Source organism: Terrapene carolina, unplaced genomic scaffold (genome assembly GCF_002925995.2).
Source record: "Terrapene carolina triunguis isolate 2854851 unplaced genomic scaffold, T_m_triunguis-2.0 Scaffold67, whole genome shotgun sequence".
In the NCBI taxonomy this organism is placed as follows: Eukaryota; Metazoa; Chordata; order Testudines; family Emydidae; genus Terrapene; species Terrapene triunguis.
The window spans coordinates 40,734,495-40,751,641 of NW_020664418.1; the positions used below are offsets into that span (position 1 = coordinate 40,734,495).

Below are 17,147 nucleotides of genomic sequence, written 5' to 3' on the forward strand. Positions count from 1 at the left end.
GCGATCGGCCGAACCTGCCGCGTCAGCAGGTAAATAAAACTGGCCCGGCCCGCCAGGGTGCTTACCCTGGCGAGCCGCGTGCCGAACGTTGCCGACCCCTGGCCTACACGTTCCCTTTCATTACCTGGCCTTGAAGAGTCAGTGCCATATTCTGTCTTGGGCCAACATTTACATGCACAGCAATGGATGTTTGGAACAGATCTGTGTCTTCTTTCAGTTGCTATTTTACTGCACGGAGGCACAGAGTACTTCATAGTGACAATAAGGATAGAGCTCAGATCCTTCCGTTCAGGATGTGATCACTGAGTAAAGGGAGACTCTCCATTAGCTGGTAGCAGATTAAGGTTTATGACATGGATTTGAGCAATTCTGGTTCCATCCAGAAGAGGGAAGTGGCACCAGTACGATAACACATAAACCAGATTATTACAAATTCCTCACAATGAATGAGGGGGCAATACAGCCCCTAGTGCTCCATTTTCAGAGGGACTCTGAATGGTACATGTGTAAAACCTGTATTTGCACACACAGACTAAGCAGTTACACAACCCCCACATGTGTACAAATCAGATGACAGGCTCCAAGTATCTGCCTGATAACTCCCCATGCTGAACGGCTCTTTGTTTTCTATTCGAACAGCAGCTTTAACAGAAGGTGGATTATCAAAACTGATGGGACAATCCAAACAGTTCAGTACTGTAACTATGTATGCATTTAATGTAAAATGCATTCAAGTGCTGTGCTGACCTGCAGTGTTCAGGGCTGGAACCAAACTCCCCAAGGGAGCCAGTGTGTTCAGAGCTGTGAATCTGGCTCTTGCCTATCTCTGATATTTACATCTGTTCTTCCTCCAAAGGTAGATTGTTTACCCAGTGAACTGTAATAGCATCGATCACAGCAGCCAAAGGTAGAAAATACTTATTTTAATCCAGCTTCTACTAATGGCAGTGCAGTTACCTGATCAACCAAATGATCCAGGGCAGTTGACACGTGCTACTCCTGAAATAGGACAAATTCCTGCCCCTAGTGGGATGAGCTATGCTGGGGAGAGGGGAAATAGAGTGGTGCCCGCCAGGCATTATTGACAAGAGCTGTAATGCCAGCAGAGGGAAGGATGAATCAGGCTGGGATGGCTTCATGTAGGCTACCCAGCTGGAGCCCTATCCATATCCTCTAGCTACCCTTGGGGATGGAGGGCATTGGCCAGAATGGTTGCTGTTGCCCTTGCAAGTGCTAAGTTGGAATCCTCCCCTACTGCTGCAGGAGTGTTGGCATGGAAATGCTCCCTACAGCCTCTGCGTGCAGTCAGATACCACAGAGCAGAGGACAGGTCGGCTGTTGAGATGAGAGGTGAGTAAGAACAACAATACGTCATCAATGTAAGAGGTGTCATTCAGCTGAGCTGAAACTCAGGAAGTGAGATACAGTGCTCCCAGCCCCTGCTGTCCGGGAGGCACGGAATAAGGCACAATCTAGAGCAGTGGTTCCCAAACTTTAACCACCTGTGAACCCCTTTCACTAAAATGTCAAGTCTCGCGAACCCCCTCCTAAAAATGAATATTTCCGGGGATTTTCTCCTTTACCTGAGTATAAATTATAAAAGCAGTGATCTTGGAAATATAAAATGTGTTTTGATGCCATGCTTATTACACACTATTTATTATTAATTACTATTTATCATTACAGTATTTTTATTACATTTATGAAAAGGGCAACACTCTTCCAAGATCTCACTTTTGTAGCTTGTATCAGTTTGAATAAGCCTGTTATAAGACAAGGCTCCTATGTTTCATCAAGGAGTATCAGACGTGAAACAGCATGAAGGGATTTAAGAAGCCAACTCAAAGAGTTCTTCCTACACAAGCATTCAGGTCTTGAGCAGTCCAGGCAAACAACACACGTTACAACAAAGCTTAAACTTGTTCTTCATAATAATTTTAAAAACAATACTAGCTGCCTATTTAATTTTAAAAACAGCAAAAAAATATCCATCTCCCTTTCCATTTCTTATAAGGAGTCTTGACATTTAAATCTCCTCAGTGTGATAGATATGCTCGCTTTGATCTGCTTAGCTCTTGGAAGTCCAGGGGCTCCGGGCTGCTGGTCCCGTGCTGCCCGGGGTCCCTAAGGACAGCTCTGTCCGCCATTAAGGAATTTTTCCCCGAGAACCCCCTGTAACATTTTGTGAACCCCCAGGGGTTCACGAACCCCAGTTTGGGAACCACTGATCTAGAGCTGCAAACTCCCAGATGGCAGTTAGGTTGCTGGGCTCACGCATGGGCACTTTTTTTAGCGTGTGATTCTTGTGCAGCTGTGGTTCTGTGCGGCCAATACTACCGCCAGTGATACTTAAAAAAACAAACCCTTAAGTCATTTTAGTTGAGTGTACAGTAGCTGATCTTTAACTGCAGGATTTGGGCTGTTATCTCCTTCCCCCCCCTTTTTTTTAAATTAATAATAAAAAATCCCCCCCAGCCAGATGTATTTTACCAAGGATTACTTAAACCAATGAGTGTTCTCAGGCTCAGATCTTGTATGTTTCAGCCAGGAGTGGATTTTTATAGCCCATTTATACTAACACTGGAAGTGCGGGGGGTGGGGTGGAGGGGAGAAAGGTGCTTTAATAGAAGTGCTGACACAACTTCACCTGCATGGCAACCCTACTAAAGACAGACACGGCTCTAGGGGAGTTGGCAGATTATGTGTAATTGATCTCGGGGCAGGCTTGATGCATAGACGCTTCAAAAATAACCTCTTAACCTAAAAATAAACACACAGAGTCCAAGCCTGCTCCCACTGAACATTTACAGACTTCAGTGCAATTGCAGGCTAGGGCCCAAGGTATTGCTTAGCCAGGACAATACTGTGGAGGCAACGGGTATTCATTACACAGGATGTGGTTAAAAGGGTTGGGCATGATTTATTAATACTGAACACCTGGTACATGAGATACACAGAAGAGGAGTAAGTAGAAACTGGCCCAGCTTGTATAGCAATTCTCTTTGTCTAAAGACAGTTCTCATTTATGCACTGTCCTCCTATCCTATCCCATGTGCCTGTTCAACAGACAGAGCTATTGGCAGCCATATTCCAGCCCTGAATTTAACATGTGACAATTTTCTGGGCTGCATTTGGCTTCTGGGGACACACTATGAGAGATATCCCTTTATGCTCTTAATGAAAACGCCCATTTCAGTCTGTGTGAAAGGAAATGCTGTTCACGGGGCCAGGAAACAAAGGCTGGATGTTTTTGTCAATAATGCTTTGGTCCTCAAAGAATTTACAGCCACATTTCTTGAGGTACAGTAATTCTATTTCCCTTTTGTGCGTTTGTTCCACACTGCAACCATGACATGAGCCACATGATTTACAGTCCAAGGGGCAAATCTACTGCAGTTCCACACAGTGAATTTGGGTCAAAATCTAGAGCAGGGGTCGGCAACGTTTGGCACGCGGCTTGCCAGGGTAAGCACCCTGGCGGGCCGGGCCACTTTATTTACCTGCTGACGCGGCAGGTTTGGCCGATCGCGGCCCCCACTGGCCGTGGTTCGCCGTCCCGGGCTAATGGGGGCGGCGGGAAGCCGCGGCCAGCACATCGCTCGCCCACGCCGCTTCCCGCCGCCCCCATTGGCCCGGGACGGCGAACCGCGGCCAGTGGGGGCCGCGATCGGCCAAACTGCCACGTCAGCAGGTAAATAAACTGGCCTGGCCCGCCAGGGTGCTTACCCTGGCGAGCCGCGTGCCAAACGTTGCCGACCCCTGATCTAGAGTCAGACACAAGGTGCACAGATCCCAGAAAAATCTCTTATTGCATGGAATGCTTCTGCTCTAGTCACAATACTTTGGCATTTAACTATACATAAAACCTCTCATCTGTAGACCTAATACTACTTCAAACACTTATTAAGCTACACACACCTCTGATCCCAACAATATTGTCATCCTCATTTTAAAGATACAGAAACCTAAGCCAGCTTTCGAGAGAACCTGGGCTCCTTTAAGGCTTGGGGTAAAAATGGTCAGAATTCAGCAGTTTTTTATGTTTCATTTAGAGCTTTGGGATTTATTCAAACCCTGAAATCCCATTTGGTTTGCACAAATGCCCAGCAAGCGAGGCAGGGGTCTGATGGGATTTTGCCTTCCAGGCAGCTTTCAAAACCTGCTAGCCAGGCATTCCATTCCCTTTTGCAGAGGAAATGTTTTGTTCTCATTCCAACTCAGAGTGAAACCAAATTTCAAAATGTCAAAATCCTTCACAAAACAGAATTACCTTTCTCCACCCTGTGAGCCTGGCTTTATAGAAGGAATTTACATTTAGCTCCTCCTGCTTCCTGGGTAATAATGACCAGAGAGAGGGAGGACATGTTAGATCTAGCTAAGGCAGCTTCTATGACAGGGCTCAGAGAGAGGACAGTCAGTAGCTAAGGCTGGGGCTCTTAAACTTATCCACATTCCTGTGAAAATAATACCTGATGTTTGGAAAACTGGACTGTGTTAGTAAACAAGGAACCCTAATAATGCTGCAACGCCTTTCTGTTCAATTCCAGTGTGTCTGTGTATTTACTAAACTCTGGGCCTTTTGCCTTCTGCCTCCCTTCTCATGGCCTTGGAACACCAACAGAAAATTCCACCTACAGCTACGTACAGGGCAAGTATGATCCCACTCTTCTGATTGAGGAAGGGATGATTACTCTTGGAACACATTGACTGGGGCAAGCCTGGGAACTTCCCACTTAGACACCAGCCTGTTCCACCATTAAACATTACTGCATAACTGCAAAGCTGTTAAACTGCGAAGATCAGAATCAGTCGATCGGAATGATCTGCTACCAGCTGGTGGGCACACTCGTAGGTTCTTTTACAGCAATCTTTGCAGTGGGACTTCTGTACTGTAAGAGGGTATAATTCCTTTTTAGAGCTTGCAGAAGAGTTGTTAGAAACCAGAGCCCTTTACATTTCCCATGAGGTGGCTTATCTATCGAGTTTCACTTTCCAAGCAGTTCCAAAAGCTCACTAGATAGCAAACAGGCAGCAACCGCTGTTACCGTATATCTTTGTTTAGAAGTTGCAGCTTCTAATTATGTTTCTCCTTAGGACTTCAATATTGAAGGCAACTACAAAAAGAGGCCAGTTTCTATTAAATGCAATTACTTTCCCCTGTGCATTTTACATTGAGGGCAGCTTCAAAACAAAAGTGGCTTCTATTTAAAAAAGAAAGAGAGGAAAGAGAGCAATTTAGAGAGAAAGGGTGACTTCGATAATACAAACCCCCATCTCACGGGGAGGGCTTTAGTTTCCTTTCCTGGCATAACACAGTGCATAGCTTTTGGTTTAGAATTTATATCGATGGTAAGACAAACAAAAGGAACAGGCAGAGGCAGATGCATTGAAAAGTGCTGTTGGACGAAAAGCATGTCAGGGAATGGTGTAAGATCAAAGATCATTTCTCTGAGGAGCTGGCATAGCATGGTCTGGCCAAGGACTCCCAGAACTGCAAGAGACTTGACAGTCAAGGCCACAAAGCATGGCTTCCTACTAAAGAATGTCCGCTAGCCACCCGGATTGCCGCACAGCATGAGCAACACCTGCACAGAACAAGAAAACGCATCCTGGCAAAGGCATCAATGTTAATCTCTAATGTTATTTCCAAGCACACAAGGGGTGGGTGGAAAAGGTTTGTCTCAATAGGGCTTCAAGATAAGACTGCCAACGATAGTAGATCAGAACATACTCAAAGACTAAATCCAAGGAGCTCAGCATCAAAGAAGGTAAAGAATAGAAATCACACAGAAATTATTTTTGCAATGTGTAATTGGTGCAGGAACTGATTCTGAGGTGCACACAGAGCACTGTTTGTGTAAAACCGACGCAGTGTTTTTATCCACCTTCCGGTTACTCTGTGAGGGTAGCTTCTATTAAACCCTGCACGGTAAAGAGGTCCCTTCCAAATGAGAAGGTCTGCCAAACTATAAAACCTGACTTTCGCATTACAAAAAGCAAGAGACCAGTCTGGATGGTGGTTTAATTCTGTAATAAAATTTGATTTTGTAGCAACTTCCCATCAGAACTATGTGTGTGTGATTAGACATACAGTTGGAGACAGACAGACATAATACAATCTTGATAAATAATTCCCTCTATGCTAGAAAACGGAGCTAATCAAACTGGGGCAAAATTTTTAAAAATAGCTGTTGTCCAGTACATCACTTCTCATGCCTGGTAAAGCTGCCCTGTTGTTTCTTTTAGGTATCCTTTCTTGCTACAGACTTAACGCTCAGAAATTTACCAGGCAGCCATTTGAATGCTGAGCCTGCCAAGTGCTAGAGAGATTTTTTTTTTTGGCTTCAGTTCCCGATTAATTTTAACTGCGTCACTTGAAGCGGAGCCATCTTGGAGTCAGTGTCGAAAGCAGATTTATAAAGGCAGCCTCTCATTCGTTCACCTCTTGCTTTTGGAAGCTCAGCTGCCCTGCCAAAGTTTAGCTCGATGCCTAATATTTTTACTAACAAAGTTATTGGAAAAATCCTATGAATAACGCCTCCCTCTATTCGAGGTATATTGTACTAGTGATGCACTGCAGATGTTCTTATAGGGAAACCACCTTTGCGTTCATAGTGCTAGAACGCAGGCTGTGGAGAAATAGCCTTCTCGAAAAGGAACACTTGCTCTTTAAGAAAAACCCTGCAGTAATTTTCCATTATCCTGCACAGTCTTGCCTACGTGGCAGGAATTGTTTGTAAGGCAGATGCATCATGGGTGAGGCTCAAGCACTGATCTTTTTGCTGTTGCCTGGCTACGGCTCTTGGTATGCAGGCAGCATGCCAGGCTCCTGGGAAGCACCTTTGTTTCCAAGAAGGGATTTGAATTCTGTTTTCATGCTGAAGGCAGGGGACAAATGATGCCCCACTGAAGTTTCCCAAGCAGCCAAAGTGTAACAAGCATCAAGAATTACTCAATAATATTAATAAAAGCCTATCAGCTGGGACCATTTTTCACATCTTACAACAAATAAATAGTTGATTATATCGATGTTCTATTGTCCGCTTGCCATTAGACTGATATAATGCTTCCTCCTGCAGGCTGGCAGCTTGAACCATCAACAAATCATGTCAAACAAAATCTCCTGGATTTCCTCCAGTCCTACTGGCCCCATTTAATAAACAAGGATTACATTTAGAGTTCTGTAACTTCATAAACAGGTTACATGCGATAATATTTGGAACCAAGGGGCCTGATTCTCTGTTTCTGTGCACCTTGTGTAGACATTTGCAAAGTAAAATGGTGTAAAATTGACACTGGTAGGGTAATGGAGAATCAGACCCACATGCTTTCTCTGTTCCCTGTTGCTAGGCTCATGATATAGCACACAGCACTATGGAAACAGCCATTTCCTGACTCTCACAGACCTGCATTCCATGTCTGGAATGTGCTTTTTTTTTCCTCCTCAGAAGCCTGACACTTCCATCATTACCCGTGTGTTATACTCCTCAATTAACACCCTGCACTGCATCTGCCATGCAGTGAGGGTATCTCCCTGTGCAGCCAACCACTACCATCCTTAATTGGACCCCTGGTGATAACTGTGGAGCAACAGGGAACCACCCCATTGGGTGACCTTGCTGCTTCTGTACAGCAATCCCAGCCCTCTTTGCCTTGGTCTACATTTAAAATGTAGAACAACCTAGCTGGTCACTATGAGGTGTGAAAAATTCACATCCCATTGCACCTTAATTAAGCAGACCTCACCCCCTGTGTAGATGCAGCTAGGTCAATGGAAGAATTCTTCCGTCAACCTAGCTACCACCAGCTACATCGATTATCTATACTGATGGAAAAACCCCTTCCATTGATGTAGGAAGAACCTACATTACAGCACTACAGCGGCATGTCCACACTAGGGAAAAAACAGGTGTATGTTTAAAACTAACATATGATCCTAGTATAACCAGGACAGGTTGTAGTTTCATCATGTACCTGATGGTCAATGTAAACCCTAGGATCCACTCTACAGTTCATACATTGGTGTATTTTAAGGGCTGAAGGGAACATTATGATAATCTAATCTGACCTCCTGCATAACACAGCCCAGAGAATCTCACCCAATAATTCATGGGCTCATAACTTCTGTTTGTGTTGTAGTGTATTTTTTAGAAAGATAATCCTGCCTTGATTTAAAGATTTCAAGTTTTGGAGAATCCATCATCTCCCTTGGTAAATTGTTCCAATGTTTATTACCCTGAATGTTAGAAATTTGCACCTTATTCACCTTATATTGTGTCTGGTCAACTCAATTAGATATAACACATGTTAAAAGTACAATATGTCCTGTCTACAGTAGGATTTTAAAATGTGTTCGCTATTGTGTGTTTGCATCAAGCTTTAAAAAATGCCAGTGAGCAACCAAGGGTGGCAGAATCTGGCCCCCAAATAATAATGGTTAAAGGTGCCATTCCTCTTCTTATTATATGTTCATAATTAAACAGATGAGCTCTTTAAACAATTGGTTACCAATAAACAAAGCCAAAGTCAGATGATCATGAAGGAGAGTCGCATTGTGAAGTAAGTTTATCACAGTTCCATTTCTACTAGAGCGTAACAACAACCACTCAGCTTGCAGGCACCTCCTGAGGCCTTGTTCTGTGTAATGGAATGCTGATATTCAGCTCTGCCCGGGAAAGACTGTTGTCTGGGCAGCTAAGAATGTGGTAGGTTCAGTTAGTGCCTTGCTTGAGAAGTACAATTTTAGCTCTGAATTTCCTTGGCTTCTTAAGTTTGTTTTTATAACTCCAATGTTTTTAACAGTAATATGCATTCCAACTGCTGATATGTGCCTGCAATCTTAGCTTCCTCGCCTAAATGAAGGGGTTTTTTTGTGGGTGGTAATTTCCTTATTTTTAAAAAATAGTCGTAAGGTCCACTGAAGATGATCCATGGAAGTCCGGGGGAGTCCATGCTGTCCAGTGGACTTTAGGACGTTCACATAGGGAAAGCCCCTTTGGTCTGCTGGCTACAACGTTTCCTGATACACAGAGCTCCCACTCATCATCCAGTGAAGCAGTCTCTATGCTGTGGACCAGCCTGGTATGTCCTCAGGAATCAGGGCTCCTGTCCTGTAGAGCACAAGAGGTATTAATGGGGGCTGCTCTCTCCCCACAGCGATGTTCCTGTTTAAAATCTTAACAACTTGCAAATATAGAAACAGAATAGTCTTAGAAGGTTAAGAGAGAGGAACCAAAAATAATCTGTCTTCAATCTCCTAATGGTCCTTTGATACCAAACATCTGGGAGCTGAGCTCCCAGTGGAAGGATTCTGGTTCTTTTTCAAATCGCTTCTGTTTCAATTTCCTTTGCTCTTTCACACTGCCCTGCTGTAACCTCCAGACTGCATCACCCCTAGTGTTGTTACTGTGCCCTCCACTCAATAACTAGTGGCTCTGCACAGCAGTGGATTCATCTGCTCTATCCTGGCTCACCCTGACCCACTTTCCCAAATCCTGTAGGGCTGCAGAGAGAGCTGGGTTATGGAGAAGCTTCATGGCCCTTACTGTGGACCACTTTACTTTATCCTGTGGGCATCCCAGATCTATCTCCCTGTGAAGGTTTTGCTGCAAGCAGGGCCCTCTCCAGTCAGAGAGTTGGGGAGAGGATAGCTCCTTAAATATGCTGTTCCTCTAGGAACCTATGGTATTTTTCAGATCGTGCCTGCAGACCTGAGTGTCCACAGCTCACGTCAGCGTTACATGTAAGAACTCAGAAACACTTTTTTTGGGGGGGGGGAGGGAGAGGGAGGAGCATGAAGACCTCCAGTTTAGCCTATTTTCCACCAGTGGCCCTATCCCTCCAATAGGGAGGGACCTCTGTGTTTACCTCTAGGTGGGAAGGGCAAGATGTAAGTCTTCCTAGAAACCACAGTATACCGCGACAGCTTTGCCTAGATGGCTTGCTAGGCAGTCCAGCCAACAGATTCCTCCAAAAGAGGAAATACATCCGTGCCAATATTCTCCCTGACCTTAGGGATGGGCAAAATGAATGTTCTGATCCAGTACTACTGGCCAGCGGGCAGTGGGGTCCAAGAGTGTGCTCAGCTCCACTTGGAAATATTCTGTACAGCTCACAGGCCTCCTCATTCAGTCTGTTCCTGAATGCAGCCCTCCCTGGTTGCTGTGTAAAGCCATAATAGCGAGGATTTAAAAGAGTCTTCTGCAAAAACCTACTCACAGTAAGGGCCTCATCCTGCCTCCATTGACTTCAACAAGATTGGAAAGGAGCCCTAACAAAGCTGAGAGGAACAAAGAGGAGGAAAAGTAGGTAGAAAGAAGGAAGGGGCCAGAGGAGAGAAATGGACAGAAGAGTGAGGGAGGAAGCAATAACATAAAAAAAGCCATTGAAGTACAATCAAAACCTACAGGCAAAATTTTCAGACTTGGTTGACTAAAGTTAGGCACCTAAATCCACATATAGGCATCTAAAATCAATGACCTGGTTTTCAAGGTGCCAAGCACCCCCAAAGTTCCTGTTTATTTCAGGGGAAGTTGTGATTATTCAGCACATATGAAAACCAGGCCACTTTCATTTACAGGCCTAAATATGGATTTAGACGCCCACCTTTAGATTCCTAAATTTGAAAACTTTGGCCAATAAGAATGAAAATAGAACCTACTTTGTAGTCTTCAACCAGTTTCATTCTACTGCCATTTGGCAACTAGATACTCTGGTGATTTGTGATCTGTGGCTACCTAAAAGAGTGAGAAATTTATTTTTTTGAAAATGTCCACTGGGCCTTCCCGTATAATTATCATTTATATTTATTTCACAGAAGTCATGTGGGCTGCACAGTCATTCCCATATGAACTTGGTGTTTTGTTGTTGCAAAATGTTCTGTGGTTAAAGTTCTGATCTGAATGCTTGATAAATATCTGAGCATTGAGATTGCAGGAAGAAAAAGCACCTAAAAATCCCAGGGGTTAAGATCATGCATGAGGTGGCTAAATCTGTTTCCAGCTAGTCCCCTTTGCAAGGTATACCCAGCTTGGCTCCCTTTTCAAGGAGGCAGAGGGGAGACTTTAGGAATTGATCAGATTCTTTCAATTTCACTTTGTTGCTAAAATGAACACAAGGTGGTGAAGAAACAGGGATTTCTGTGGGAAAGAGGCAAAGAATGGGAGGAGTCTAATCCAAGCAGGCAGGCAGTTGGAGCGGGAGGAAATTCACCAGGGGTCCTTCTTCCTGCATTAATTTGAGTCACAGAATTAGCTGTGTCACAAAGGGCACTTTTTCCTTTTCTTTATTATGTGTATTGCAATAGTGCTCAGAGGCTCCCAGGATAGAGACACCTGGTGCTAGCTACCCCCAAAGAAGTTATGATCTAATTGATAAAAGTATGCAACATGACTCTATTATAAATTTGGAGGGCAGCACAGAAGGAGCAGGAGGGAAGCACTTTAATCCCGTGTAAATTCAGCCTTGGTGCATTCATTCAAAGGGCCATGCACTCCTGGGCTCCCCTTCCTCCCCTAGCAGCACAGCTGGCTCAGTGGCTGTGCTGCCCTTGATCCTCGGGCTGTGGCTTTACATGGGGGAGGAGACGGTATGCAGAAACAATAAAGAAGTAAATACCACAATGAACAACATTAACATCCGCAATGACACTGGTCTGCCTACTACCTAGAATGTTTCTCCCTGGTCCCCTCAGCTCTCCAGCCCAGCGAATTATCTCCTCCTGTGTGAAGGCTCAGATGAACAGAGATGATTATGTCATGGATAAGTGGCTGCGGTAAAGGGGCAGCACACCACGTACACGTCTTTCCCCTCTTCCCATGCTCCTGTGCACATTTGCCTGCTGTTTGCATGAGTTTCACTCCACTCCATGAAGCAGAGAGTAGCAGCAGGCCCATAACCTTAGAAAGCATCTGTACATTTTATATGAATTTAGTGCTTCTGAAAGGTACTAAATTGACATCCCTGGAGACTACAGTCCTCTTTTTATGCCCAGAACAGGTAGTACACAGTAGTACAGCATGGGTAGCCACTGGGCAAGTTTTCTCCAGATCACAGGATTGTCTCAATGTGCCACAGTCCTGAACTGGAATAGGAATTCTGTCTCATTCCATCCTTGAGGTACATCTCAGCTAAGGTTGCCATCTGTGGTGGACAGTTAGTGCCCTCTTCGGTGGTGTTATTTTTGTTGAGCTGACACTTGTCTGCTGGCAACTGGCCTGAGATGCATGAATTCTTTTCACATAGGCCAGTGAACAATCATCAAATGAGAATGATTTTCAGCTCCTGATCCAGGCTGCATGCAAATGGATGGGCTAAAATGAGGAAGTAACTGGACCCCATCATTATCAATATCATGTATCAATAACAAGCTACTATGTGAAAAGAACGAGGAGTACTTGTGGCACCTTCGAGACTAACAAATTTATTTGAGTATGAGCTTTCCTTAGTCTCGAAGGTGCCACAAGTACTCCTCATTCTTTTTGCTGATACAGCTACCACTCTGAAAGCTACTGTGTGCTTTTATGAATCATCTGCACACATTCCCTCTTGAAATTGTCTGTGTCCGTAACAATTTCATTCAGATGGAGACGTGTTAGTCTCTTCCATCCTACATAAGGTCCTGTAACTAGGGCATTTGTGGCTGTCTGCTTGCATATCCCAAGGGAACCTGACGTTTGTGAAAATCTGATTGGTCTGAGAGAGAGGTGGAGAAATGCAGTTCTCTGTAGAGGATATATTTAGGAGTGCAGCTGTGGGAGGCTGTGGAAACAAGAGAGCTCTTGTACTGCCAGAGCTCTGCTCAGCTCACAAACCTAAATAATCTGTTTTCTTAGCACTATATTTTTCCCTTCCACAGTTCTGGGGTTGGATTGAAATATACAGTTTAATGCAACCACAATTCCTCCTGGGGAATGCATGCTGCAGTGCCAGCTCCGCCATCCCTTAACAGGGTGCGGTATGTGCCCTGCATACGCACTGTAGCTAGTCAGTAATGTGCAATAGAGCATGGTGACCCTGTCTTCACTGTACCCCTCTCTGCCCTCTTTGGAGAGGCTAGTACTGCTAGTGGTGTTAGTCTCACCAAGGACCTGATTCACCGTTGCTCCAACTCTTGTGTATTCATTTACTCCAATGCGAAGTGAGTATAAAAATGCATGTAAAACCCTACTAGATCAGAATGGAAACATTACTTTGCATCGGTGTAAATGGCACACAAGATGCAAGGCAACGGTGAATTGGGCTCCAAAGTCTCTGTGTTTTTCAGCCATGTTGTGACTGCCTCTGCAGAGGGATGGGAGGTTGGGGAGGTTCCTTGTACCCTCTTCCCTCAGCTTGTGCACCCATGCAGGGACACGCACGATTTAGGCCTCATGTGGCCCTCAAACGGGGGTCGGCAACGTTCGGCACGCGGCTCGCCAGGGTAAGCACCCTGGCGGGCCGGGCCAGTTTTATTTACCTGCTGACGCGGCAGGTTCGGCCGATCGCAGCCCCCACTGCCCGCGGTTCGCCGTCCCGGGCCAATGGGGGCGGCGAGAAGTGGCGCGGGCGAGGGATGTGCTGGCCGCGGCTTCTCGCCGCCCCCATTGGCCCGGGACGGCAAACCGCGGCCAGTGTGGGCCGCGATCGGCCGAACCTGCCGCGTCAGCAGGTAAATAAAACTGGCCCGGCCCGCCAGGGTGCTTACCCTGGCGAGCCGCGTGCCGAACGTTGCCGACCCCTGCCCTAAAAGATTATTGCAAACAAATGGTGCCGTGGAGCGCAGTTAAGAACTTGTGACCATATTCATCTAGTTTTATATCTAAGTAGTGTGGAGCACCAAAACTGGTGCAGGGATGTCTGTACTATGCCTTCGTGCCCTGGCTTGGCCCCAAGGGCTATGAGGAGGTATATACTCAGGCTATGTCCACACTACAGACCTCTGCCAGCATAGCTATGTCGGTCAAGGGTGTGAAGAGGTGTGATTGCAGGCTGATATAGGTGTGCCAGCAGAAGTCCGTAGTGGAAATGCAGTTATACTGGCAGATTCTTTACCAGTACTTGTGGGGAATGGTTTTATTATACTGGGATAGCTGCATTCACACTAGGAACGCTTTGCCAGTATAGTATACTGGTATTCCTATAAAGCGCTCCTAGAGTACACACAGCCTCAGAGGGAAGCCACTGAGCCTTCCATCCCTCAGTTTACTAGCTCTGCAGGGGACCAGCTTAAAGTTATAGCAGGGTCTCCATAGCAGCCCTGCCACGGGAGGCTGCTGAGGGCATGCACTGAATCAGCACATGCCCTGGTTGCCTCTACCTTGTCACCTCCCTGCCCATTGCCACCCACATTTTGGGCTGCAGTAACTCCCTGCTCCCAGTGGAGGAGAACTTGCAGTTGCCTTCCACTAACCCAGCCTCCCTACTGGCAGGCTTCCTGCTGCAGGGGGTTTCCAGGGATCACAACTCTACAGCAGCAGAAGCTGGCATAAAACCTGAGACGAATCTAAAAGAAATCTAGTTTATCAACTCTAGATGTAGCTTTTTTTGCAAACACCTTTGTATGAAAGTTTGGTTTTTTACACCACTTACTTATCAGCAGAAGGTTTCAGTTACCAATTCTAATATTAAAAGTAGATTAGACAATGCAGTAGAGTAGAAAAATATACTACAGTGAATAATCCTGCATTGGCAGATGGACAGACTAGTTGCACTGTGTGGTCTTTTCTGTCCCTAATCTCGATTCTGTCCCTTGCACTCAGGTTCTCCTGCGGTGAAACAGTTGCCTTCAGGACTAATTGGCTCAGAGAGCGCCAGTCTTTTGCAACAGATTATTGGCACCCTATTTAAAAGCAGCTTCCCTTCCCCTCCCCCACATTATAAAAACATGTGCTGTAGTGAGAAACCAAATACTACAGAGTACAGTACACAGAATCCCATAGTACTACAGCTCAGTACATTACACAAAAGTCCCTTTGTATCTGGGAGCTGGAGGTAGAAAATTCTAGAGGGGAAGATCTCAATGATATTGACTGAATCAGCAGCTTTCTTTCCCGAGAGATCACCATACTTGTCATTTCAGTGTGGTTTTTGCATACCATTGAGGATTAGAACAGCACTCCACACACCCGTTCACCATGTTCCTGATTATTTGAAAATGACAGGATGTGAAACCATTCGGGGTATTTTCAAACTACTGAAACCTGTTAGCCTGATCTGAAGACAAGCCAGCTTGCAAAAAGAAGAACTTTGTACCCTTCTTGCCATGTCTGCATTTAGCAGGATGCAGCCTTGCAAAGGGCTTCCGGTCACGAGTCCCTGCAGGAGCTCAATGTAAAGAGGAAAAATGAAATGAAATGAAAGCAAAGCAAAGAAAAAAAAGTTAAAGTTGGGGGATTGAGGGCTGGACACTTTACATTTCTAGGAGAGTGCAGAGGCAGTAGCCATTTTGTGAGACAGTGTTGATAAGAGACACACATCGTGTTCATGGAAATTTCAGTTTTGGACGTTTATTCTTATATTTAACCATGAAACCTCTTAATTGCTTCGTCACATTCTCTGAGTTCTCTTTGGGCTTTGATCCCATCGTCACTGCTGGAATTCATATTACGTTCCTTCCTATCCAAAGAGTAACCCTATGCCTTCAGTCCAAATGGCTTTTATTTTAAATTAAAGGAAAACAACAAAACAAGGAAGAACAAAGTAATGTGTCAACATGAGCACGGTCTTTGTAAAATGCTGCATTAACTGCTGCACTGCACAAAGTGGCAGCTGCCTCCAGCAGACTCCTAGAATTTTAAAGATGTAGTAGGCGGAGAAGCTCATAGCTGAAATGTTCAAACACAATGTAATTATATTCTAATTATGACCAGGTGTTTTTCTAAGCAATGTATTTAATAGCGACTTCTTGTTTAGGGGAGACCAGTTATTGAGATGCTTTTGACAGGTCAATGTGAGAGGTAATTTCAGATGGCACTAACTCTACTAATCATGTCCAAATTATTTGACCTTTGTCGATGGCGATCTGTGACATGCCCTTGGCTAGTCAAGGTAGGAGACCCAACCCTGGCATAAGATGAGCTGTACCTGGTAGAAAATGTGGTTTATCTACCAGGGCTCACAACAGACCAGTTCTCTGTGGTAGGCACTGGCTGACTATTGGTTTCCAGGTGGACTATAAGGTATCTTTTTTGATCCATAAAGCCCTAATGGTTTGGAAGCTGCCTACAATATCTGAGACCACCTCTCTGCCTGAGTGATAGCGTACAGCTAAGCTCAGTGAATGTTCCAGAAGCTGGAGCCCTCTTGGTATAAAAGTGTGGGAGCAACGAGCCCTGTCTTTTCCCTGAGGGATTTTCAGTGTTGGAACATGATCACCCCACCTGTTGGTCCAGAATAACTGAATTTGTTGGCTTTAAGGTTACCGTGAAAGGCTCACGTATTTAACAAGGTTTTGATGGTGAAAGAGGCATGGTAAACACTGATGTTTTGTAGACATAGGGAATATTGTTGCAGTTGATTTCATTTCCATTTGGTTATTTTCTGGTTTTGGAGTGAGAGAAAGCTGCTGGTTTTATTTTTCATGTAACTATATGCTTAACTTATGACAATGTTGTCTACAGCCCAGAATAGGAAGCTTTGACAAAGTTATTATTATTATTTTATTAATAAATCAGATACCTCCTCCCAGTAAATGAAATATATATATAGTGTTTCTTTCTTAGCTCAGCTGTTTTGCTCTTCTTTCCCTTCAGTGTCATCTGGCCTGCATGAACATTGCAGATTCATTTCTCAATTTCTCCACCAGCCCTCGTTAACAGTGCTTCCTTTTCACTACTGCTACCTGTTAAGAGTAACTCTGAGGTAGTTATTTCCTCATCAGCCTCTGTAGGAAGACAAATACAAAGGTATCACTTTGCCACAATGGCGTTATGTTCTGGATTGCCCCCTTTACGCTCTGCTGGTCCAGTGGGCCTCTGCATCAAATTTAACCCTGATATAAACAGGTTTAATCTGCTTCCACCCAGACTACATATGGTACACAAGCTCTCCCATGCACTTCCTACTGCTCCTGTACATCTTTGGTTGTTTATTCTTGTAACACTGACATTATAACAATAATATTTCAAAATTTTATTGTGCTTTCCATATTTAAACCACTTTACCAGTAT

General features: G+C 44.8%; 1 long non-coding RNA gene across 1 annotated transcript in view; it reads left to right on the forward strand.

The window, feature by feature from the left end:
- The first annotated feature begins 1,268 nt into the window (after positions 1 to 1,268).
- LOC112109586 overlaps positions 1,269 to 17,147 on the forward strand; it is a 46,892-nt gene continuing 31,013 nt past the window's right edge. The window contains exon 1 of the long non-coding RNA XR_002908324.3: positions 1,269 to 1,350. This is a non-coding gene — a long non-coding RNA (uncharacterized LOC112109586). The remainder of the gene's footprint in view (positions 1,351 to 17,147) is intronic.